General features: G+C 40.5%; 1 long non-coding RNA gene and 1 other non-coding gene across 2 annotated transcripts in view; one reads left to right on the plus strand and one right to left on the minus strand.

Annotated features, from left to right (window-relative positions):
* Positions 1 to 9,220: 9,220 nt before the first annotated feature.
* Positions 9,221 to 26,201, minus strand: part of LOC133244993 (uncharacterized) — a 29,540-nt gene continuing 12,559 nt past the window's right edge. The window contains exons 2-3 of the long non-coding RNA XR_009735583.1: positions 11,370 to 11,531; positions 9,221 to 10,295 (exon numbers count right to left, since the gene is read on the minus strand). This is a non-coding gene — a long non-coding RNA (uncharacterized LOC133244993). The remainder of the gene's footprint in view (positions 10,296 to 11,369; positions 11,532 to 26,201) is intronic.
* On the plus strand, positions 21,005 to 21,111 carry LOC133255539 (U6 spliceosomal RNA). The gene has a single exon (XR_009738967.1). It is a non-coding gene; the product is annotated as a U6 spliceosomal RNA (small nuclear RNA).

Consider the following 26,201-nt stretch of genomic DNA (forward strand, 5'->3'; position numbering starts at 1 on the left):
GTGATTATCTGAGGAGGCTTTACAAATAGCTGAGGAAAGAGGAGAAGTGAAAGGCAAGGGAGAACGGGAAAGATATACCCATACCGAACTGAATGCAGAGTTCCACAAAATAGCAAGGAGAGATAAGAAGGCCTTCTTAAATGAACAATACGAAGAAATAGAGGACAATGATAGAATTGGAAAGACAAGGTCTCTTCAACAAAATCGGAGATATCAAGAGAACATTTCATGCAAGGATGAGCATGATAAAAGACAGAAGCAGTAAGAACCTAAAAGAAACCGAAGAGGTTAAGAAGAGGTGGCAAGAATACACAGAAAAACTATACAAAGAAGTTCCTATTGACCCAGATAACCACAATGGTGTAGTCACTCACCTAGACATAAGACAATGAATGAAGTTATGAGCTCAAAAAAAAAAGAAATCTTTCAATGACATTTTCTTTTTTTCTTAATTTATTTATTTTTAATCGATGAATAATTTCTTTACAATATTGCGTTGATTTCTGCCATACATCAATATAAATCAGCCATAGGTATACATATGTCCCCTCTCAAACCTGCCTCCCACTTCCTACCCAATCCCACCCCTCCGGGTTGTCTCAGAGCTCTGATTTGAGTTCCCTGAGTCATACAGCAAGTTCCCACTGGCTATCTATTTTATATATGGTAGTATATGTGTTTCCATGCTACTCTCTCCATTCGCCCCACACACTCCTTCCCCTCGCCGTAATCACTGAGTCCATAAGTTTGTTCTCTATGTCTGTGAATGACAAGTTTTCTTATCTGCCTCTCTAACCCACGTGAGTCTCTTGAGGACACAGCCTATGTCCCCAGTGATTGTCCAGCTCCTGCCACAGCACCTGACACATAGCAGGTATTCAATACACACTGAATAAGTGAATGAACAATTAAGCACAATGAGGCAGTGCTTTAGGTAGAAAATATTTGTTGGATTTGAGTAAGGCATGGGAAGCAGAGGAAGCATGCCTGACTTGGCTCCTATATCTGGTCAAGATTGCTTCAGAAGAAGCCTTAACTCTTCTAGATCCACTGGCTCTGAGATGGTGAAACTGAAGCCCTTCTTTCCATACCTCATACAAATCATCAGAACACACATCATACATACACACACCATCATCTGTTCCAGAAAAAGCTGCACTGGTTTCAGATCTCTGTAAGGAGCCTTCACTACAGGCTCGGAACGGTCCTTGGCCCATTCAGTGCCTTCTGGTGGGTTCCATTTCTCCATCTGCCATAGTAACTGAGATGCCAAACATTTGCAAAACCCTTTCAAGGGAAATAGTCCTCAGTGACTGGAGACACAGTATGTCCAAGAATTGGACTTGAGAAAGTCTCTAAAGAAGCCCTTCCTCCACAGGCCTTCCTTTTGCAACAATTTTATCCCAAGAATTAAACACATTTTCCTGCCTTTGATGGCTTCGCACCACAGATGTTGAAGGACAGAACTGGGCTCTTCTACTGAGCTACCCTGTTGGCTAAAGATTTCATTAAGAATTTGATGAAGATTCAAGATCCCAGGGTATTTTTTTTTTTGAAACAGATTAATGAAATTTTAATCTTACAGATACTGACCTGAACAAATTACAGATTTGTTCAAGTGAAGAGTTGTCCAGAGAAGTGAACAAGGTTTGGGAGCCAGACAGATCTGGATTCAAATCTGGCCTCTGACAGATAGCTACTGAGTATTCTCAAGGTCCCAAGGTATTTTGCTAAAGAATAAAGCTTGGCTTGTTGCCAGGAAGTGGAGCCTTTGCATCAGGTTTTGCATGAACTGAGACTATGTTTTCTCAACAACCTCCCTCATTTCCCTCTGGGAGATTTTGCTGCCCCTGCTCCGGTTGAAGTTACATTTCTTTCCAACTTCCCATGACCATATGACTGCTAAATAGAGCTCCTTTCCTCCAAAGAACACACACACATACACACACCATCATCCGTTCCAGAAAAAGCTGCATCCCGGCCTGACTCAAGTGACACTTACTTGTAAGTAAATTGAAGAAGGCGGGTACCACATGCATCTTTGGATAACCATGGAAAACATTTCTATTATTAACATTCATAAAATTGACTTCATTTAATGAAACATTCTCAGAAAGTATCTCAGTCTTATTTAATTTGCAAAGAAAAAAGACAAATTACCAATTCACTTAAAAATGTTTTTCCCTTCTCCTCCATGGTTTATTGACATAAAAAATGAAAATGACCCTTTCCATTCACCTGGTATCACCAACCTCCTTTTGCTCATCAAATATTTATTGACCCTCATTGTGCAGAGCAAAGATACTATAGTAGTTCTTACCCATTGTTCTGAATAGCCAACTTAGAGATAAAAATTAAAGATGAATTCATATTAATAATAGATGATAACTAAAATTCAATGAAAAGGTGGAACTCTAACAAGAAAATTTAGAGAAAATTGGGAGACCATCTACACCAGTGGTTTTTCTAAAATTTTCTTTAGCTTCAAAAACTCCTCACATAAAAATTTAATTGGTAGTCCGCTACATCAAATGAAAGTCATTTCCTAATTGAAACAGTTGATGTCCAGAGAGGATTAGACTGGCCTGCAAGTCCAAACCAGTTCATGGAGTTCATTAGGTCTAGTCTTCTTATCTTGACACAACAGGAAAGGTTGTGTTTTCCTGTTGAATTGCAGACTTCATTATTGCAGTAAGCTGAGTCTTACAATGCTGTGAATAGGCTCTAAAGATTTTAAACCCTGCATCCTATCTCATGCATCCTGGTCTTGGCTTCAGTTGCCAATAAGCTATCCAACCAGCACTGTTCTTCTCAGGATTTAGCATATGTATCTATGATCCAAGAAATCTTACTGGATTTAGTAGAAAATGTTTAGATCCTAAAGCATTTCAAATGGGACTGGAATGGAATCGAGGTGAAACGGTAGATTGCTTAGATGGCACTAGGGAAGGTGCAATATTAGTATGAGTGAGGAAATACAAAGCTGTAGCCCAACCTTATACCATATTCAAACCTGGGCTCCAGAGAGATTAAGGATCTAAACGCTAACAATACAACTATACGGTTATTAAAAGAGTACATAATATATATTTGTGAAAGATAAAGAAAATCTTCCAAAGGAACATCCCAAAGTACAAACCATAAAGTTAAAAGCTGATGGATTTGACACCATCAAAGTTAAGGATTCCTGCTTGGTAAAAGACACAATAGCAGAGGGCAGAATGCAAAAATGTATTTGTGACATCTGCAACAGTCAAGAGATGAATATCTAGACTATGTATGAACTCCTACAAAATCAACAAAAAAGAAACAGAAAAACAAATAGAAAACTATTCAAAGGGTGTGAAAAGGTAATTGGTAAGAAAGAAAGACCTTAAGTAGGTAATTTAAGAATGAAAGGAAGAGATGTTAATAATCAGAAGAATGCAAGCTATAGCAATGCAGTCCCACTTTACACATACCAAAATGGTAAAATAAGAGAGGAAGATAATACCAAACGTTGGCAAAGATTTGAGCACACGGGAACAATCAGGCACTGCTGGTTTTAGTGTAAAACATACAACCTTGTGGAAAGGAATCTGGTAATGCTGAGTCAAATTAAGATCAGTGTATCCCATGACCCAACAATCTCACTAATGGTGTACTCAGAGAATTTCTCCCATGAGTTCATCAGGGGGATACATGAAACGATGTTAACTGTTGCATTGTTTGCAGTATCAAAATCTGTTACCTAGTATCCACAGAGGTGTTAGTCGCTCTGCCATGTCCAACTCTTTGTGACCCCAGGCTCCTCTGTCTGTGGGATTCTCCACGCAAGAATACTGCAGTGGATTGCCATTTGCTTCTCCAGAGGATCTTCCTGACCCAGGTCTCCCACATTGCAGGCAGATTCTTCGCCATCTTAGCCACCAGGGGAATAGATAAGTAAAATGTAGCTAATACTCTGGACTACCAGGCCATGGTCCAGCTTCCCAGGGGACTCAATGGTAAAGAATCCACCTGCCAATGCAGAAGATGCAGGTTCCATCCCTGGGTCAGGAAAAAACCCTGGAGGAGGGCATGGCAACCCACTCCAATATTCTGCAGGGATGATCAAATGGACAGAGGAACTTGGTCCATGGGGCTCCAAAGAGCCAGACAACTGAGCACAAGCACAAGCCTATCCTGTGGGCCGGACACCGGGGCTCACAGTCCTATTTGGCCTCCCACTTGCCCATCACACTTGTCCAGGATGCTCTTCTCTAGATCTCCTAGAACCTTAGAATTTCTAGATCTGGAATCTTAGAAAGATTTCTAAATTCTTTTCCAGCTTTGTGCTTCAAGTACTCTGTTCTTCCTTTCCAATCAATAATCTCTATAATATCATAAGCAACAATAAAATCATATCACCCATTTCAGAACACTTTTATTAACACTGAAGAATAACCTAACTTATAAGAAATGTCTTTGGCTGAAGGTGTGTTCTTATATACCTGGCTGAAAGAGTGACATTGTTTCTTTAAATGTACAGGCATTACCATCTTAACACAACTGTTACCCTTTTCGTGGATCAATGAACAAAGCAGGTTAAAAAAAAAGAAATATAAATAATATTCAGGAAGATCAGAGGTGCTATAGAAGCAAAGAGTGCTTTTTTAATAACCTGAACCCGGTGGATGACGATGATGATGATGATATGACAGTGATGCCGGCAGTGATAATGACTACGAGAGTAACCCAGAAAACCATCAATCCAGAAGAGTTTCAGCTTCTCTCTGAACATCTAGTCCATAGAGATAACTAGGCCTCTCTGGCTGATGACTCAAGGTTCCTTTGGCGCCTACTTTAATTTGCTCTGAAACATACCCTTGAGATGAGAGATGGAAAGTATTATAAAATGAAGGTCACCTTATAGAACTGTGGACTAGATTTACAAAACAAAATAGCAAAATGGAAAAACACACACTATCACAGAAAATCTATTCTGCATTGTGCTAGAAAAAACCTTTTGCCCTTTTAAGAGCTCATTAGAATGCAACAGCACTCATTTCAACCAATTAATATTTTGGCTATGAATAGGAAAATATGTGTGAATGGCCAGTCCAGTACAAACTAAAACATTTGCATAACATCAGCCCTTTCTTTGGCTGTGTAATTAATCATTGGGGATTATCCATTTGTAAGCATAATTTTTCACTGTCAGGAGAAATTATGTTTTATTTATTGAAACACTCTAAATCATAATTACAGCTATCATTTATTGAGCACCAACTAAGTGCCAGGTATTCCATATGTAATTGCTATGCTCACCACAATATTATAAAGTGACTATTATTACACATGTTTTTAGGATTAGGAAACTGAATTCCGAGAGGGTGATTAACTTGTTCAAGATGATAAGTACTTCAAAGCTAAGTCTGACTGTCCACAAAGCTCATGTTCTTTTTACCATGCTATACAGCCTCCACTAAAGATTTTTTTTTTCCTGAAAATTGAGACCCTGTTATTGACAGCTAATGTATATTGTGTGCTTACTATACACCACTGCACATACAACTTTACATACATTGCCCCATTCAGTTAACCAAATATCCCACTGAAACGTGGATACTCATATGTATTTGAGGTTATAAGAAAACTGGTATGTAAAGAAAGTACCTAGTCCAATATGGCATGCCCAGAAAACAATGGAATCTGGATTCAAGGTCTCAGTATCAGTCATATTTTTCTTAATTTTATTTTTTAAATTACATGTAACAAAACTGACCTTGGTGTACAGTTCCATGAATTCTAACATATGAATACATTCCTATCATCACTATTATGACTGGTATACAGAACAGTTCCATTGCCCTGAAAAACTCCTTCATGTTCGCAGCCACACTTTCGTCCCTCACCAACCTCTGCACTTCCTGACCTGGTCTCTGTCACTATAGTCTTGTCTTTTTGAGAATGTGATGTAAATGAAATCATGCAACATAGAACCTTTCAAAGAGGCATCTCTCGGTATAATGCCTTTGAGTTCTATCCATGTTTCCCTTTCTGTTCCTTTTTACTGCTGAATCGTTTTCCATCATATGGATGCACTGCATTTGTTTATCATTCATCTGTTGAAAGTAATTTGGATTGTTTTCGGTTGGATGTGGTTATGAGTAAAGTTGCTATAAACATTTATGTACAGGTTTTCACGTAAGCATAAGTTTTCATCTTCTCAGAGTAAACACGTAGGAGTGGGCTGTTGAGTCATATGCCAAGTGTTTGCTTAATATTATAAGAAACTGCCAAACTATTTTCCAAAATGGCTGTATAATTTTTGCCTCCTCTGCAAAAGTGCAAGAGAATTTTGGTTTTTCCACAAACTCATCAAGACTTGGTAAAGTTAGTCATTGATTTTCTAAATTTTTAAAATTTTAGCCATTTTTATAGGTGTACGATGGTATCTCATGGTGGTTTAATTTTCATTTTCCTATTATATCCTTTTATGCGTGCTTATTTGTCACTCTTATTTCCTCTCCAGCAAATTGGTCCAATATTTTTGCCCATTTTTTAAATTAAATTGTTTATTTTCTTAAAATTGAGTTTACATAATAGAAATAAGAGTATTTTGTCAGGAATAAGATTTACAAATATTTTTATTCAATCAAATGGGACTTACAAGTATTTTCATTTATTCATTTGCTTTTCATTATCTTAATAGTGTCTTTCACCAAGTATGAGCTTTTAATTTTTATGAAGTCCAATTTACTTAATATATCAATTTTTTATGGATCAGGTGTCTGGTGTCATGTTGAAGACCTCTCCGACTGAGGGACAGGGTAAGAGAGAAAGAGAGAGAGACAAGAATATGCTAGTATTGGCTTTGCTGCTGCTGCTGCTGCTAAGTTGCTTCAGTCGTGTCCGACCCTGTGTGACCCCATAGACGGCAGCCCACCAGGCTCCCCCGTCCCTGGGATTCTCCAGGCAAGAACACTGGAGTGGGTTGCCATTTCCTTCTCCAATGCATGAAAGTGAAAAGTCAAAGTGAAGTCGCTCAGTCGTGTCCAACCCTCAGCGACTCCATGGACTGCAGCCTTCCAGGCTCCTCCGTCCATGGGATTTTCCAGGCAAGAGTACTGGATTGGGGTGCCATTGGCTTTGAGGATGGAGTAAAGGGTCCTGAGCCAAGGAATCTTCTGGAAGCTGAACAAGGCATGGAAATACTTTCTCCCCTAGAACTTCCAGAAAGATTACAGCCCTACTAACACCTTGATTTTAGCTCAACAAAACCCAGATTTCTAATCTCCAGAAACATTAAGGTAACAAATTTGTGTTATTTTCAACAACACAAAAAAGACTCTACTAACTCTAGGTCAGAAACATATATGTATCTATGACTTCTCCTAAAGGTTTTATTGTTCTGTTTTACATTTAGCTCTATGACTCATTTTGAGTTTTCTTTCATGGAAGGTATGAGATTTAGGTAAAAATTCATGTTTTGGTTCATGGATATCCAATCATGTCAACATCATTTGTTGAAAAGACCATTCTTTCTTCACTGAATTGCCTTAGGAACTTTGCAAAAATCAACTGACCATATTTGTATGGGTGTTTCTGGGCTGTCTGGTCTGTTCCACTGATCAATGTGCTTATCCTGTCACCAGTATGTACCACACTGTCTCGATGACTACAGTTTTACGGTAAATCTTTAAATCTGGAGCTGTGTGTGATTCTTCAACCAGTTCCTATTCTGAGCCAACAAGCTACAAGGCACAGGTTAGATCAGCCTCTGTGCCCTCTTTTTCCTTCACTGCTTGAAAGGTATTAATAACATATTTTTTGGTGTACAAAGGGATATAAAAGCAATGTAACTGACCTACTTTCTACTTCAAGAGAGAGAAGAAAGGCTATCATTTGCAGCTTTTTCTCTGCCTGAGCCACCTGGAAATACCTGCTACACATACTTATTATTGATATATAGTATACATTCATGCCATATAGTTTTTTTCATTTTTATTTACTTCTTTTGTCTGTGCGGGGTCTTCGTTACTGGACACAGACTTTAGTTGCAGGGAGCAGGTGCTACTCTCCAGCTGTGGTACACAGGCTTCTCCTCGCAGTGGCTCCTCTTGTGGAGCATGGGCTCTGGGGCACATGGGCTCAGTAGCTTCAGTTCCCAGACTCTGGAGCACAGGCTCAATCAGTTGTGGTACATGGGCTTAGTTGCTCTGCAGCATGGGGGATCTTCCCGAATCAGGGATCAAACATGAGTCTTCTGCATTGATAGGTGGATTCTTTACCACTGAGCCACCAGAGAAGCCCCCGTATACTTGCTGAGCGTACTGTGTTGGGCCCCATTATAGGCTCTGAGGAAGAACAGGAGAATAGAATACACATGGTTCCTTCCCCTCTGAGGTTTATGCCTCATGGTGGACAAATAACAACTAAACACAGAAACAACACTGGATGGCTATCCTTCAGAGAACTGCAGTTGGGTAATACACAATAGCGTGACTCAGGGATCTTAGCCCACATGGCCAGGGAATGCTTCTCTGAAGGGATCTGGGTGACGACAAGAAATTGGATGAGTGAACGTCAAGGGAAGGAGTGTTCTGGGCTGTAAGTCTGAAGAGCCTTAGGTGAAACCAAGCTTGAAACATTTAAGAAACAACAACAACAAACTGATATAGCTAGAGAAGAGTGAGCCAGGGAGAGCAGTATAAAATAAGGACTGAGAGATAACAGGAGCAGGTTGAAGAAGTTTTGTAATGGAGACGAGAAGTTGGATTTAACTCTTAAGTGCCTAGGGAAGCCATTAGAGAGTTTAAACCAACATGGGTCATGTGACCAAAGACAGACCAGGGCTCCCAGACAAATAAATGGGTCCCATCTCCAAAGAAAGAAGCTTCCTGTTCACATTAACCCATTCTCTGACAAGAGTGATGTATATGAGATTCTAAAGAAGTCAAGTTCAAGGTTTGGGTCCTTGTAATTTGCATATCACCTTTTCCTAGCCTGCACTCCAAAAGGCCTTAGAGGAGAGGGGAGAAGCCAGTCTCATTGCCTTACTGAATTGGTGACATGCTGAGGACTCACTGAAAAGGAGATTGGTCCCCAAGTCGGGGAGAGGTGTCTGCCATGTCACAGCCCCACAGAAGTAGAAACAGAGATCCCTGCGCACAGGTAAAGTAAATTGTTTCATCACAATTACTGCCTCTTGGTTTCCAGTCTTTATAAACAGTGAATTATAGGAAAGTGGCTTAAAACTATAATACAAAAAATAAAAGTCCCGCTTGGAAGGCTTTTCCATCTAGGAGGAGCACTGGATCGTATTTCTCAGCAGAAATGTGTGCAGAGTCTCCAAGAGACTGTATCCAATCCATTTATTTAAATTCCACTTTGGATAAATAACCACCTTTGGGGAAACATAAGCATAGCACCTCTTCCCCATTATAGAGTCACAATTCCAGCTCCATAGCATCCCTCTGCCACCAGGGGGTATATATAATTTTTATGGAGTTATAATCTATGTGATGCCTGTTTCTTAGTGCTGTTTTTGGTTACTATTATTTCACATACAGTTCTCCATGTAGCGTCTAAATATTTTCCATTTTCAGTACACAGTGATACATAGTGTTATGATAGATAAAAATAGCTCATGCTTACAAAATAATTACTATATGTCAGACACAGTTCTGAGCACATTATCTATTTTAACTCATTAAATGTTTCTTCCCTATAACCATATATAGCTAGGTACCATCTGTCTTTGTTTGGCTTCAGAGGAAAGAAAGTGGAGGGACCTCCCTGGTTGCCCAGTGATTAAGGATCCACCTACCAATGCAGGAGACATGGGTTTAATCCCTGGTCCAGGAACTAAGATCACATACGTTGAGGGCAACTAAGCCTGTGCACCACAATCACTGAGCCTGTGGTCTAGAGCCTGGGGGCCACCACTTCTGAGCCCATGTGCCGAAACTACTGAAGCCCTTGCACCCTACAGCCTGTGCTCTGCAACAAGAGCATCTGCCACAATGAGAAGCCCACACACCACGAGTAGCCCCTACTCACTGCAACTAGAGAAAGCCCTTGCACAGCAATGAAGACCAGCTCAGCCAAAAATAAATAAAAAATTAAAAAAAAAAAGTGGAGTCCAAAGCCAAGAGTAACATGAATTGCTTTATTCAGGGTTCAACCTCAAGGAAGCAGGCAATAGTAAAACGAGGCAAGAAAGTGGGGAAAGTCCATTTGAAGGTGCATTATCCAGCTGGTAACCATCAAATGTGATCAATTGCTCCATCTCATGAGACTATCTCCTCTGGAGACCTCCAGCAAGAAAGCTGTAAAAACGCATCTCAAATAGTTATACAAGGGGAGGAAAGAGGAACTGTTTATCCACGAGTCCCCATCTGCTCCATGAGATCTTTACTCCGACACACTTTGGACTTGGCACATATCACACCTGAGTATCAGCAGGGAAGCCTCAGGATTGGTGACAAGAGGCAGGTGTCAGGGCTAGAGGCAAAGTACCTTATAGTTTGCCTGCACAAGGTCACAGAGTCAGTCAGAGCCCACCTAAACTGGGTGTGGCAGCAATGGTGGAAATATACAAAAGATTCTCTTAGCACACAGGTTTGGTTGATAGAACACAAAAATTAAGTACCTGCTGTAAACCACTCAGCCAGTGGTAGAGCCACAGTCTGATCCCAGGAAGCCAGGCTCTTAACAATATGCTAAACTAGCTCTTTGATTTAAGGAGATCTGGGTTGTATTTATCTTTTCACTAAACTACTTCAGAGCAGGAATCTTATGCTTGGGCAGGAATCTTAGATTCCAACCCTGGCTCAGAAACTTGGAAAATCATTTCTCTGTGGCTCTCCATTTGTTCACATGCTTTTGAAAAAGCTCAGGCGATAAGATCTTAAAGGTCTCAAATTCTGAATCACACCCTTCTAAAAGTCTTTGAACAGATCTACAAATCCTTAGGATGTAAGGATTAGACTACTGAGTCACAGGGTAGGACCGTGTTTATGACTCGTGGTTTAAATTAGCATATTGCCTTTGAAAAGAAACTTACCAGTTTAATGCAATTACTATGTCTTCCATGGATGAATGTGTCTCTTTCCTTGCCTGATCATTAATTGAGATAAAATAAAATTATATATAAAATATTGAATTTTTGTTGACTCAATGGATGTAAAGTAGTGTCATGAGTTTGCTTTGTTTTCTATTTTTCCAGTGACTAAATAAGCCAAACATCTCTGCAAGTGTTTGTCATGTCATTTCCTCTTGTGTTAATTTACTTTTAGCAAGTCATTTCCCCTCTCTGGGGAATCAGCCTTAACATCTCTCACATGAAAAGGTCGACTGAGATCTCTAAGGTTGTTCTAAGAATTAAGTGATACAGTACCTACCAAAATTCTATTTCAACTCTCCAAACAAATCAGGAAAGGCCTTTCCATCTTCAGCATTTGTACAAGTGTAGAAACCTGTGAGCAGAGCCCTTGACCAAACTCTAAGACATGTCTTGGTCAACCAAATCTCTTCTTTCTGGCTGGTTCATATTTTAGTTCCTCCTAAAAGAAAGAGAGAATAACTTAAACAACCAGCATGGTGATTTTTTTCCCCTCAAATCCAAACAATTTGTAATATTAATGTGTGATGAAAACACACATCAAATGCCTTTCCCAAGGCAGTGGTTATCTCTATTGGCTGGCACATCTAGTTTTTCTCTAAGCCCACAGCTTCTGAAACACTTGACACATTTGTTCTGAACTTGTGGTGACCTACCTATTCCAAGTTTCATTATTGTAGCAGCCGAGATTAAAATGGTCAAAGCAATGAAGTCACTCTTGTCATTCTTTGAAGATTTAAAAGAAATAGGACGGCACTCTCAGACATTAGGGGAGTCAGAACCTGGGGACTGGGAATCCGCAAGCAGATGATCACACTTCCATCTAGGTACAGATTTTTAGAAAAGAAAATAGGGGCTGATTCTTGAAGAGCTCCAGGCTCCTTTTTCTAAGCCTCTTCATCCACCCTGCCATGCTCCTCCTTTTCACTTTTCTCTCCTGTGAAAATCTTTCTTTAGAACTCAATTAGGAGGCAGGAAAGATGGGTTCAAATCCAGTTCTGCCACTTGATAGCCCTGTGGATTTTAGTACGTCTGTTCTCTCTGCTGAGGGTCAACTTTTTCATCTGCTACAGTCCCTTTACTGATTATCATGATCTTTATGAATTAGTATGTGAGAGTCTTGAATTAGATGCAATGCTTTGTTTACCTCTGTGCCCCCAACAAAGGCCCATAGTGGAATTTTTCATAGAAAGGTGCTCTCTTCTTGTTAGTATATTGAAAGTGAAAGTCACTCAGTCATGTCCGAGTCTTTGCAACTCCATGAACTATACAGTCCATGGAATTCTCCAGGCCAGAATACTGAAGTGGGTAGGCTTTCCCTTCTCCAGGGGATCTTCCCAACCCAGGAATTGAACCGGGGTCTCCTGTATTGCAGGCAGATTCTTAACCAGCTGAGCCACAAGGGAAGCCCAAGAGTACTGGAGTGGGTAGTCTATCACTTCTCTAGAGGATCTTCCCAACCCAGGAATTGAATGAGGGTCTCCTGCATTGCAGGCAGATTCTTTACTAACTGAACTATCAGGAAGCCCTGTTTATAAATCTTTCCTTGACCCTGAGGGTGATCTCTATTATTCTAAGTTTTACCAGGTGGTTTAGTTTCTGGGAGCTGCTGTGACAAATTGCCACACACTTGTTGGCTTAAAACAACAGAAATGTATTCTCTCATGGGCCAGGGGCTAGAAGTCCAAAATCAAGGTGTTCACAGAGCACTGTTCTCTAAAAGGTTTAGTGAAGCCTCCTTCCTTGCCTCCTCCTAGCTACTAATGGTTGCTAGCAGGCCTCAGTGTTCTTTGGCATGCAACAACATCATCTTAACTTCTGTGTCCATTGTTACATGGCCTTCTTACCTGTGGGTCTGTCTTTTCATGTCTCCAAATCTCTCTTGTCCTTGCAAGGGCAGCAGTCATTGGATTTAGGGCCCCGCCTAATCCAGTATGACCTCATTGTAACTTGATTATCTCTGCAAAGACCTTATTCCAAATAAGGTCACAATTATGGTTTCCATGTGGATGTGACTTTTGGAGAAGCACTATTAAACCCAGCATCCCAGGACATCTCTGTATCCTTACTCCTTCCATCCCATAGTTTTGGACTTGTCTCCTTGCTTCCTCATGAAGAATCCTTCTTTGGAATGACCCCACTCACTGGAGTCATGATAATCATATTCATTGTTCTCCTTCATAATAGCCTGTCCCTTCTTCTCTCCATGTTTCACTGGAGCTTGCTGTCAGACTAACGTCATGGAAAGGACAGTTTAGTTATCTTCATTTCCTTGCTCAAAATCTTTCTGATGGTTTCCTTTACCTATAGCTCAGGAGCTGCACTTCTTCAGGAGGGCATTCACAGACTTTACCACCCGATGCCAACTCTCCTGTCTAGTCATAACATCACAACTCTCCCCCACGCACAACACAGATTGTCTTTTAGCTCTGTTATCTACCCTTTTCCTCATCATCATGCCTTCCTCTCCATCTGAAAGCTGTTTTCTTGATCACAAGATGGATTATTCCCATCACTCTTGAAAAGCTACCTCTTCTCCAACCAATATCCCCACCTCACACCTAGTCAGCATCCTGCTCCAAACCCCCATACTATTTTGTACTTCAGTTGACATTTCATCCTTACATTATTTGTCATCATGCTATTTCTCTTTTGATTAAAACATGAGCTCTTAAGAGCAGGAACTCTTCCTTATTCCCTCCGTTTCTGGTTCTTAGGAGATGGTACATTTTGAAGAGATGAAGGAAAGATTCTACAGTAATAATTTTCAGAAGCTGCTTTAGGGGGTTGTGTAAATATTCTGTATTTAATTGATAGTCAAGCTGATAAAAAATAAAAATGCGAATTTTACTCCTAATTTCAGATTTTCATATTTATAAAAATAGCTTACTTCTTTATACTATGCAAAAGTAGCACATTTGATCTTACCATGTAAACATACATTAATAAAGTGTGTTTCTACTTTCCAAGTAGGTTCTGGGTAAGTTTTTTGCATTTAAAAAATTATGAAAACCACTATAGCAGTGGGGTTATGTATCACCTTTGGGAGATGAGGTACTTGCATTTCCTCTTGCTAAGCCACTTCAGTCGTGTCCGACTCTGTGCAACCCCATAGACGGCAGCCCACCAGGCTCCGCCGTCCCTGGGATTCTCCAGGCGAGAACACTGGAGTGGGTTGCCGTTTCCTTCTCCAATGCATAAAAGTAAAAAGTGAAAGTGAAGTCGCTCAGTTGTATCCGACTCTTCACGACCCCATGGACTGCAGCCCACCAGGCTCCTCCATCCATGGGATTTTCCAGGCAAGAGTACTGGAGTGGGGTGCCACTGCCTTCTCCTCTTAGATACTCTTATTCCCAGGAGCCTTGATGATGGCTGAGATTTTTTTTAATCCTGTGTGTGGAATTAAAGGGGAGGGATGCTATAAGGCCAGAGCAGAAAGGTAGTAGACTTTGGAGTCACAAAGACCATGACCAGTCTGCCATTTATTAACTGTGTGAGTCAGGGAAACTACTTAATATCCTCAAACCTGGTTTTTTTGTCCCCCCACCCCAACCTCTTTAACATAGAAATGAGCTCTAACTCATAGGGTTGTTGAGAGGATTAAATAATAGACCTAAAATGAATAACATATGAGACACGTAATAAATGACATCTACCTTAATTATAAAGGTTAGTTCTGGTGAGAGTTATCCTTTTTTCCCCTTGCCTGGTGAAATGCAGCTGTAATTCCAACAGCTGCTGAGAGAGTAGATGAGAAGGGCCTTAACCTCTAAATTGCCCCAAGGGAGAGTTGGCTAATGAAAAGCCACAGGAGTGAATTATCTGCTGACTACACTCTTTTGCTGAGGTACAAAATTACTTTTGTATAGATATCCAGTTTGCTAATTATCTTTTAAAAATCAAACGAGAACTCCTTCTAAAGTCCTGGTACTGACCAAGAAAATGTATGAAAGGAAAACTATCAGATTTTGCCCAGGTATCAAGAAACACTCATTTTGAAATAAAATAAGGACTTGAATACTTAACATTTGGTCTGATTATGGAGTAGATCAAATATTTTCTTGATGTGGTCCCCTTCTTTAAGATTTGAGTGGAGAAAAATTGAGAGATGACTCTGAGAAATGGAAAAACCACATTCTGAATTAATTTGAATCTTAAAAGGAAACCAGACTGATTTCTTCTCTTCCTAGCTGGGTTTCAAATGATTTTTTTCTCCTTTCATGAGGCTGCCCTTTGCTACTCTTCTATTGGCATCAACGCATGTGGTTGTAGGAGCCAAGAGTCTGTGTAAGCACGCTCTGCTCTTTTCTGTAAAGATTTGACTCATTGGCCCCAGGCTCTTACTCACACAGCTGGCAATATTCACATGCCTATGGACTTTCACTTTTCTTTCCCATTTGATCTTTTTGCTTGTTTGTTTTAATTTTTATTGGAGTATAGTTGCTTTACAATGTTGTGTTAGTTTCTACTGTACAGCAAAGTAAATCATATATATATATACACACACACATATATAGGTATGTGTATATATAAACATCTATTTCTGCTTTATTGACTATGCCAAAGCTTTTGACTATGTGGATCACAATAAACTGGAAAATTCTGAAAGAGATGGGAATACCAGACCACTTGATCTGCCTCTTGAGAAATTTGTATGCAGGTTAGGAGGAAACAGTTAGAACTGGACATGGAACAACAGACTGGTTCCAAATAGGAAAAGGAGTACGTCAAGGCTGTATATTGTCACCCTGGTTATTTAACTTCTATGCAGAGTACATCATGAGAAACGCTGGACTGGAAGAAACACAAGCTGAAATCAAGATTGCTGGGAGAAATATCAATAACCTCAGATATGCAGATGACACCACCCTTATGGCAGAAAGTGAAGAGGAACTACAAAGCCTCTTGATGAAGGTGAAAGTGGAGAGTGAAAAAGTTGGCTTAAAGCTCAACATTCAGAAAACAAAGATCATGGCATCCGGTCCCATCACTTCATGGGAAATAGATGGGGAAACAGTGGAAACAGTGTCAGACTTTATTTTTCTGGGCTCCAAAATCACTGCAGATGGTGACTGCAGCCATGAAATTAAAAGACGCTTACTCCTTGGGAGGAAAGTTATGACCAACCTAGATAGCATATTCAAAAGCAAAGACATTACTTTGCCAACAAAGGTTCGTCTAGTCAAGGCTATGGTTTTTCCTGTAGTCATGTATGGATGTGAGAGTTGGACTGTGAAGAAGGCTGAGCGCCGAAGAATTGATGCTTTTGAAGTGTGGTGTTGGAGAAGACTCTTGAGCATCCCTTGGACTGCAAGGAGATCCAACCAGTCCATTCTGAAGGAGATCAGCCCTGGGATTTCTTTGGAAGGAATGATGCTAAAGCTGGAACTCCAGTACTTTAGCCACCTCATGCGAAGAGTTGACTCATTGGAAAAGAGTCTGATGCTGAGAGGGACTGGGGGCAAGAGGAGAAGGGGAGGACAGAGGATGAGATGGCTGGATGGCACAAATGACTCGATGGACATGAGTCTGAGTGAACTCTGGGAGTTGGTGATGGACAGGGAGGCCTGACGTGCTGCGATTCATGGGGTCACAAAGAGTCAGACACGACTGAGCGACTGATCTGATCTGATATTGATATATATATATATATATGTATCACCTGTTGTTTGTATTTCCTTCCCATTTAGGTCACCACAGAGCACTGAGTAGAGTTCCCTGGGCTATACAATAGGTTCTCATTAGTTATCTGTTTTACACATAGTAGTGTATATATGTCAACCCCAATCTCCCAATTTATCATAACCCCTCCTCATTCTCCCTTGCTGTCCATATGTTTATTCTCTATGTCTATGCCTCTAGAAGAATGGATAAAGAAGATGTGGTATATATATATATATATATATATATACACAATGAAATATTACTTAGCCATAAAAAGGAAATAAATTGGGCTTTTTGTAGAGATGTAGATGGGCCTAGAGACTGTTATACAGAGTGAAGTAACTCAGAAGGAGAAAACAACTATTATATAGTGATGCATTTATGTGGAACCTGAAAAGATTGGTGAACTTTCACTTTTATGAGCAAAGTGTCTGGTCAAAGCATCCATACCCTTATAGGGCTTTTGAGGAACGCTCCTGCTCCTCGGGCTTCCCTGGTGGCTCAGACGGTAAAATGTCTGCCTGCAATGCGGGAGACCTGGATTCGATCCCTGGGTTGGGAAGATACTCTGGAGAAGGAAATGGCAACCCACTCCAGTATTCTTGCCTGGAAAATCTCATGGATGGAGCCTGGTAGGCTACAGTCCATGGGGTTGCAAAGAGTTGGACACAACTGAGCGACTTCACTTCCCTTCCTCCTGCTACATGTATCTTTCTAACAGTAAGTCCTCAGACCCAGGATCTTTTTTATCTTCATTGCCTTCAGTTCAGTTCAGTCGCTCAGTTGTGTCCGACTCTCTGTGAGCCCATGGGCTACAGTACACCAGGCTTCCCTGTCCATCACCAACTTCTGAAGCTTGCTCAAACTCATGTCCATCGAGTCGGTGATGCCATCAAACCATCTCATCCTCTGTTGTCCCCTTCTCCTCCCACCTTCACTCTTTCCCAACATCAGGGTCTTTTCAAATGAGTCAGTTCTTTGTATCAGGTGGCCAAAGTATTAGAGTTTCAGCTTCAGCATCAGTCCTTCCAATGAATATTTAGAACTGATTTCCTTTAGGATGGACAGGTTGAATCTCCTTGCTGTCCAAGGGACTACTCTCAAGAGTCTTCTCCAACACCACAGTTCAAAAGTATCAGTTCTTCAGCACTCAGCTTTCTTTATAGTCCAACTCTCACGTCTATACATGACTACTGGAAAAACTGTAACTTTGACTAGATAGACCTTTGTCGGCAAAGTAATGCTCTGCTTTTTAATATTCTGTCTAGGTTGGACATAACTTTCCTTCCAAGGAGTAAGCGTCTTTTAATTTCATGGCTGCATTCACCATCTGCAGTGATTTTGGAGCCCCCAGAAATAAAGTCTGTCACTGTTTCCATTGTTTCCCCACCTATTTGCCAAGAAGTGATGGGACTGGATGCCGTGATCTTAGTTTTCTGAATGTTGAATTTTAAGCCAACTTTTTCACTCTCCTCTTTCACCTTCATTGCTTTAGACCTCACAGAACTTAACCTACTATTTCTCCCTGTCTAAAAGTTCCCACCGCTTCCCAGTCTATCCCTTGGACAAGACAGCAAAGCTCTAATTTTAAATGTTTTACAACTAAGGAGACTAGGGAACGGATATTAGCGAACAGAAATTAAATGGGAAAAATGGAAAGTTTCTGGCATCTTACAAAATAAGTAGAGCCACTGTCCAGAGTTAGTGTTGGTTTCTAACCTTTTGCTTTCTAGCCTCTGCTTTCACTATTCCAGTAAATCACAATCCAGTTTCCACCCCAGGAAATTCCCCTAGCACGCGCACACACCCCCACACCCACACAGCCAACCACCCACCCACCCACACACACACACACACACACACACACACAAAGGAGTCAAGACAAAATAGATGTTCTTGCCTGTTATGAATATACCTTCTGTCTCTGAAAACTCCAGATGGAGAGTCTCTAAATTTTCCTAGAAATGGTTGACACAGGGCGTACTCAGCACTGTGAAGGTGACAAGACTAAAATAATTTGGGGATCAGATTATCTGGAGGGAGTTTATTCTGCTCATTCTTAAACCTAGATCTCTAACTATTCTACAAACCCCATCACCAAGTTGACTTTGAATCCAGCCAGTCCAGTTCTCCCTCGTGGCTCTTACCCTGCCTAGCTTAGCATCTCTGAGATGTTTGTTGCTTTTCTTCCACCCTCAAACTGCCAGAGGATACTCAAATTACTGGCCAAACATGGTTTACCTTCCTGGTCCACAAATTCTACTCAATGGTAAGAAATTTAAAATTCTATCCTTATATTGAAATAAACACATGTATGTTGTGAATAGAAAGTGAAATTTTTATATTTAACTTTATGCAATTGCCAATATTCAACCATTTAGGCCTATAAAAATAGCAACTGCATATGGTTTAATCTCACACATTTTAAAAGTAACAGAAATTTTTTTTCGTTGGGCTTTATCCTCATGCCCAGGAATAATACTTCTCTCTCCATTGACATTAGGAATATTTCATATAAAAGCTTGAAATGCAGCATTTTTCACAGTGTAATCTATTCAGTGATTTTTGGAATATTCAGTAATGGTGGGAAAAATCGGTGCTAACTCAGACATGGCTATCTGTCAAATGAATCAGCATTGGATTCTGAGAGCAAACAGGAAGTACTGATAATAGCTTTCACTTTCTGAATTCTCTGAAAAGCATCAGCTTCTTTAGTGTCCTTCCATCTCTAACCCTACACCAACATTTTCCTCTTTTCTCTTTCAGGGATCTTGTTCATATGGACCTGTTCAGCTTCTCTCTTTTTTCCCCATTACCCAGAGCCTAAGAATTGATGAAACATTCATAAACACACATCACATCCAATGTGTCTCCAGGTGAATCACTCTCTACACTTTCTCCTGTGAATGAGGCAAACAGAATTTTCTTAGAGGACTCGGAGGAGCAGCTGTGCTAGAGAAAATAAAATGTCATTATTAAAAGTTGGTGGGGCAGGCTGGAGGGCCTCTAGAAAATCTTCACATACTATTAAATTCTGCTTGTTATTAGCATTAAAGTTTTAGTCACGTGATCATAATCCATTACTCCCTGCAACCTCTTACTTTTTTTCCATGTGTAAAATGTAAGTATTTAACTAAATGAGATAAGCTTCTAGGTTTGACATTCCAAGATTGTACAATTTAAGAGCATTCACAACTGGTAGTAGGGCTAAAACAATGTCAAAATACATCAGTTGGGCTCACCATTTACAGAGGACATCAGTTGCTGTCTTTGGGGTGGGGTCAGTACATTCTTTTTTATATTCTATTGCATATTTGCCTTATGTGTTTAGGTTTCAAGTTGTTTGGCAAAGATTATTAATCCATGATATTTAATAAATGCAAGAGCAAGGAAAGTATTGCAAGTGCTAATGAGAAGAGGTATGTGATAATTATGTAAATGAGGCATGGTATATTTAAAATTTTTAAGTGGCATAATTCACGGGACTGCAGGAAATTTTCTCAAAACAAAGAGCTATTCACAAAGCAGGTGCAAGGATCTCTCTCTACCTGGGCAATCAGCAAGAATCATTAAGAGCAACAAAAAGTGACTGAGGAACCAAAATACCACCTGAGTGTATGACTTAGCTTTAGCGGCATGTGTTCATTCAGAACAGAGAAGTCCATGAGTTTGTTAAAGAATTTAAAGGGGAAGCAGGGTAACCCTGCTAGTGAGATCTGTCACAGGCTGTGAATAGTGTATGAAGAGGAGTGTAGGCACAGCCACTACTAAAAGATTCCCCATACTTAGAGGAATGGATAAGGAGGGAGGTGGCCTGACTCTGTCTATCAGATTAGATCTGAAGAATTATGGACAGAGGTTCATGACATTGTACAGGAGGCGGTGATCAAGACCATCCTCAAGGGAAAAAAAAATGCAAAAAGGCAAAATGGTTGTCTGAGGAGGCCTTACAAACAGCTATGAAAACAAGAGAAGCCAAAGGCAAAGGAGATAAGGAAAGATATACCCATTTGAATGCAGAGTTCCAAAGAATAGCAAGGAGAGATAAGAAAGCCTTCCTCAGTGATCAATGCAAAGAAACAGAGGAAAACAATAGAATGGGAAAGACTAGAGATCTCTTCAAGAAAATTAGAGATACCAAGGGAACTTTTCATGCAAAGATGGGCTCAACAAAGGACAGAAATGGTATGGACCTAACAGAAGCAGAAGATATTAAGAAGAGGTGGCAAGAATACACAGAAGAACTATACAGTGCTCGCTTCGGCAGCACATATACTAAAATTGGAACGATACAGAGAAGATTAGCATGGCCCCTGCACAAGGATGACACGCAAATTCGTGAAGTGTTCCATATTTAAAAAAAAAAAAAAGAAGAAGAAGAACTATACAAAAAAGATCTTCATGACCCAGATAATCACGATGGTGTGATCACTCACCTAGAGCCAGATATCCTGGAATGTGAAATCAAGTAGGCCTTAGAAAGCATCACTACGAACAAAGCTAGGGGAGGTGATAGAATTCCAGTTGAACTATTTCAAATCCTAAAAGATGATGTTGTGAAAGTGCTGCACTCAATATGTCAACAAATTTGGACTACTCAGCAGTGGCCACAGGACTGGAAAAGGTCAGTTTTCATTCCAATCCCAAAGAAAGGCAATGCCAAAGAATGCTCAAACTATCGCACGATTGCATTCATGTCACATGCTAGTAAAGTAATGCTCAAATTTCTCCAAGCCAGGCTTCAACAGTATGTGAACTGTGAACTTCCAGATGTTTAAGCTGAATTTAGAAAAGGCAGAGGAACCAGAGATCAAATTGCCAACATCCATTGGATCATGGAAAAAGCAAGAGAATTCCAGAAAAACATCTATTTCTGCTTTATTGACTATGCCAAAGCCTTTGACTGTGTGGATCACAACAAACTATGGAAAATTCTTCAAGAGATGGGAATACCAGACTACCTGACCTGCCTCCTGAGAAATCTGTATGCAGGTCAAGAAGCAACAGTTAGAACTGGACGTGGAACTACAGACTGGTTCCAAATCAGGAAAGGAGTACATCAAGGCTGTATATTGCCACTCTGCTTATTTAACTTGTATGCAGAGTACATCATGAGAAAGGTTGGACTGGATGAAGCACAAGCTGGAATCAAGATTGCTGGGAGAAATATCAATAACCTCAGATACACAGATGACACCACCCTTATGGCAGAAAGTGGAGAAGAACTAAAGAGCCTCTTGATGACAGTGAAAGAGGAGAGTGAAAAAGTTAGTTTAAAACTCAACATTCAGAAAACTAAGATCATGGTATCTGGTTCCATCACTTCATGGAAATAGGTGGAGAAACAGTGGAAACAGTGACAGACTTTATTTTGGGGGGCTCTAAAATCACTGCAGATGGTGACTGCAGCCATGAAATTAAAAGCCACTTGCTTCTTGGAAGAAAAGTTATGTCCAACCTAGATAGCATATTAAAAAGCAGAGACATTACTTTGCCAACAAAGGTCCGTCTAGTCAAGGCTACGGTTTTTCCAGTAGTCATGTATGGATGTGAGAGTTGGACTACAAAGAAAGCTGAGAGCCAGAGAATTGATGCTTTTGAACTGTGGTGTTGGAGAAGACTCTTGCAAGTCCCTTGGACTGCAAGGAGAGCCAACCAGTCCATCCTAAAGGAAATCAGTCCTGAATATTCATTGGAAGGACTGATGCTGAAGCTGAAACTCCAATACTTTGGCCACCTGGTACAAAGAACTGACTCATTTGAAAAGACCCTGATGCTGGGAAAGATTGAAGGTGGGAGGAGAAGGGGTTGACAGAGGATGAAATGGTTGGATGGCATTAGACTCAATGGACATGAGTTTGAGCAAGCTGTAGGAGTTGGTGATGGACAGGGAGGCCTGGCGTGCTGCAGTTCATGGAGTTGCAAAGAGTCAGACACAACTGAGTGACTGAACTGACAGGCCTGACCACAGATTTCCAGCATGTGAAATAAATTGGTTATTTTGGGGAACAACGTTGGAGGAAAAGTTTATCTGTAAGAAGAAGTGAATACTTGTTTTTAAATTTTGAAGATCACTCTCATGATTGTATGTGGTGGAAATGAGGTTGTGGATGATAAGATTAAACCCTTCTGTACTTGTTAAGGTCAGATGACTTAACACATAAATGTATATTTTGCATTCATGTACAAATTCAATGTAGGTAATGCTTGTCAGATGACATCCTGGCAGATAGCCAGGAACTCTGTGTCTCATGACAAAGCTCTCCTTTAGATCCTAGAGACAAGCTTCTCCATTCACCTCACAGATAGAGGAAGAGGTTCTAGAGAAGGCATGCCCATCTCTTAACCATCCCTCCCATTAGAGACATGCCTTTCTCACACTTCTCATTGATAAGAACTAACCAGATGCCTCCCCTCCAGATGCACAGGAGAAAAAGCAGGAAATACAATTCCAGGCTGGGCATCCCTTCCTAACGACAACCCTTCACTATGAAGGAGTCTTTGAGGGTCAATTATCCAGCTTTGCTACATCTCTGATTCAGTTTTGGGCAAAAGGATTTACAACTAACTTTCAGAACTCAATCTATCTGCGTGTGGAGAAATAGGAAACTTCTGTGGTAGGTACTCAAAAGCAAGAGCTATGACTCACAGCACTGAGTGCCTATAAAATGAATAAAAGTAATTTTTAAAGAAACAAACTACAGTTTATAGAAAAGAGAGGTGCTCTATTTCGGATTGCAAATGTGTTAAAGTCAAGCTTGGGCGATACATGTGTGTGTGTGTGTGTGTGCGTGTGTGTGTGCGTGTGCGCACATATACCGAGTATCTCTTCCTTTGAGAAGGGACCCCCCCTCATTGTGTAAATATCTTACTCATTTATTGCACTTAAAGCAGTGGGGAGAAGGCCTGACCAGAGTCACTTCCCCTACCTCAGAGCTTGAGTGTGAACCAGTCCCCTCCAATTAAGCAACTTCATTCTTCTGGTCACAGTGAATTTTCAAAAAATGAGCCCATGACCTAAGTTGGACCAATCAGAGTGCACTCTGGTGCTTCTTCTCCAGAGGCTCTTTCTCTAGGCCATAATCTCTAAAACCATGTAAGCCTGAGAGCCATTTCTTTACACGCACACTCCCCATACGCAAACATATATATATATATATTTTTTTTTTTAATATTCTTTTCCATTATGGTTTGTCATAGAATGTTTTTTTAATTGAAGGACAATTGTTTTACAACATTGTGTTGGTTCCTGCTGTAGAACAACAGGAATCAGCTCTTAGAGCTGTGAATCAGCTCTAAGTATCATATATCCCCTCCCTGGTGAGCCTCTCTACCCTGCCCCCATCCCGCCCCTCTAGGTCATCATAGAGAGCCATTTTAATATTACATGGAGACTAAGAATAAAGCCAATCAAGAGAGGTGATGACATTATTTGGATGCCTGGACAAACATGACTCAAGTCCACTACTTGAATGTTCTAGTTATGTGACCAATACATTTCTCTACTTACACGTTTTTTCACCTGGCTTAGTTGATTTATTTCTGATAATAAAACTTTCAAAATTAAAAGTCTCCTAACTATGACACTTGGTTTGGATTTTTCATATCTTTTCATCATGTTACTATTCTAAAACCTTTAATGGGCTCATTAATTGCCCACAAGGCCAAATTAAGTCTCCTCTGCTTCATTTGCAGAATCTTGCACAAAAAGGGTTCACCTTCCTAATCCAAGAACATAAACCTTAGAATGCCTAAGCATCTCTCTCTCATTGACATCTGGTTTTAGTCAGATGTCTTAATCTGTGTCAACCCCTAAAATTCCACTTGATAGCACAGCTTCCACGGAAATTATTATTGCTTTGACATCAGGGACCATGTCTCACAGACAATGGTAGTCAGCCTCACCATACATACCCCTTACCACTTGCAGCACTTTCAATTCTTAATGTGGTACAGAACCCATAAAACGCTCAGCAAATATTTGCTGATCTACTTTTCAATAGTGATATTTATTTGGGAAGCAGAATTTAAAAGTTTGAACAGTCTACACTTTTTTTTCCTTCTGAGAGGGAGATCATTTTCTAAGTAGACAATTTGGGGAGGAAATGTACAGCTTGAAAAAGGTGCTGAATTGGCCAAAGCTTTCTTGGAGGTTAGCGTTAGGGTGACCTTTTTCTTTGTTGCATTTTTAACAGAGTTATACCTCAGACAGCAATTCAGAGAGGATTTCCCAGTAACTGATATAAGTGGTCTTCTCTTTTAAGTGTGAAGAAAGAAATCAAGTTCTTCACAGATCAGCTTCTTCATTATTCCTAATGCATCATGGTGTATAGTATTTGTTGAATGAATAAGTGATATCCTCCTTCCATTGGGTTCTTCTTCCCCCCACAAACTCAAATCACATTAATTCTTGAAAAATACTAGAAAAGTATAAAGTTAAGGTATAACAGTTCCTCAAATTTTTAAGTATTTTTAGATGTTTTATTCACATTTCATCTTTATACATGTCCTCCATAAAAACACTGTAACTAGGATGGAAGAATAGTACCTATTTTGCAGAGGAGAAAACTGAGGCTCAGAGGTCCTAAAGGTCATAGAGATAGTAATTAACAGACCCAAGGTATCAGGCCTACTGTGGCAGCCACATCACTTCCCACCCAGTACCCTGACCACTGAATCACCATGTGTTTTGGGAGGCAACCAGGAAGGTTGCCAGTGTGGTGGTCAAAACCCTAGAGCTAGACTGAAGTAGACACAGGTAAAAGTCTAGGTATGCTTCTGACTACCATGTGGACAAGTTATACCATCAGTTCAAACCTCAGTTTTCTACTTTGAAAAATGGGAATAATCCCACAATCTTTTGTGGAGATTGTGAGTCTTGAATTCAGATTTGAAGCTGAAACTCCAATACTTTGGCCACCTGATGTGAAGAACTGACTCATTGGAAAAGACTCCGATACTGGGAAAAATTGAAGGCAAGATTGAGATGGTTGGATGGCATTATTGACTCGATGGACATGAGTTTGTGCAAGCTCCAGTAGTTGGTGATGGACAAGGAAGCCTGGTGTGCTGTCGTTCATGGAGTCCCAAAGAGTCAGACACAACTGAATGACTGAACTGAACTGAACTAAGGCATGAATGACATGCTGTCTCAGACTCGATGTAAGCTTGGAAATCTCTGCTGCTGCTGCTGCCGCCGCCGCCAAGTCGCTTCAGTCGTGTCCCCATAGGTGGCAGCCCACCAGGCTCCCCCATCCCTGGGATTCTCCAGGCAAGAACACTGGAGTGGGTTGCCATTTCCTTCTCCAATGCATGAAAGTGAAAAGTGAAAGTGAAGCTGCTCAGTCGTGTCCGACCCTCAGCGACCCCATGGACTGCAGCTTTAGTCAGCAGGTAAAAAGAATGGTTACCACGGGCCTGAAAACTGTAATTTGATCTCCAATTAGAT

Source organism: Bos javanicus, chromosome 1 (assembly GCF_032452875.1).
Source record: "Bos javanicus breed banteng chromosome 1, ARS-OSU_banteng_1.0, whole genome shotgun sequence".
NCBI lineage: Eukaryota > Metazoa > Chordata > Mammalia > Artiodactyla > Bovidae > Bos > Bos javanicus.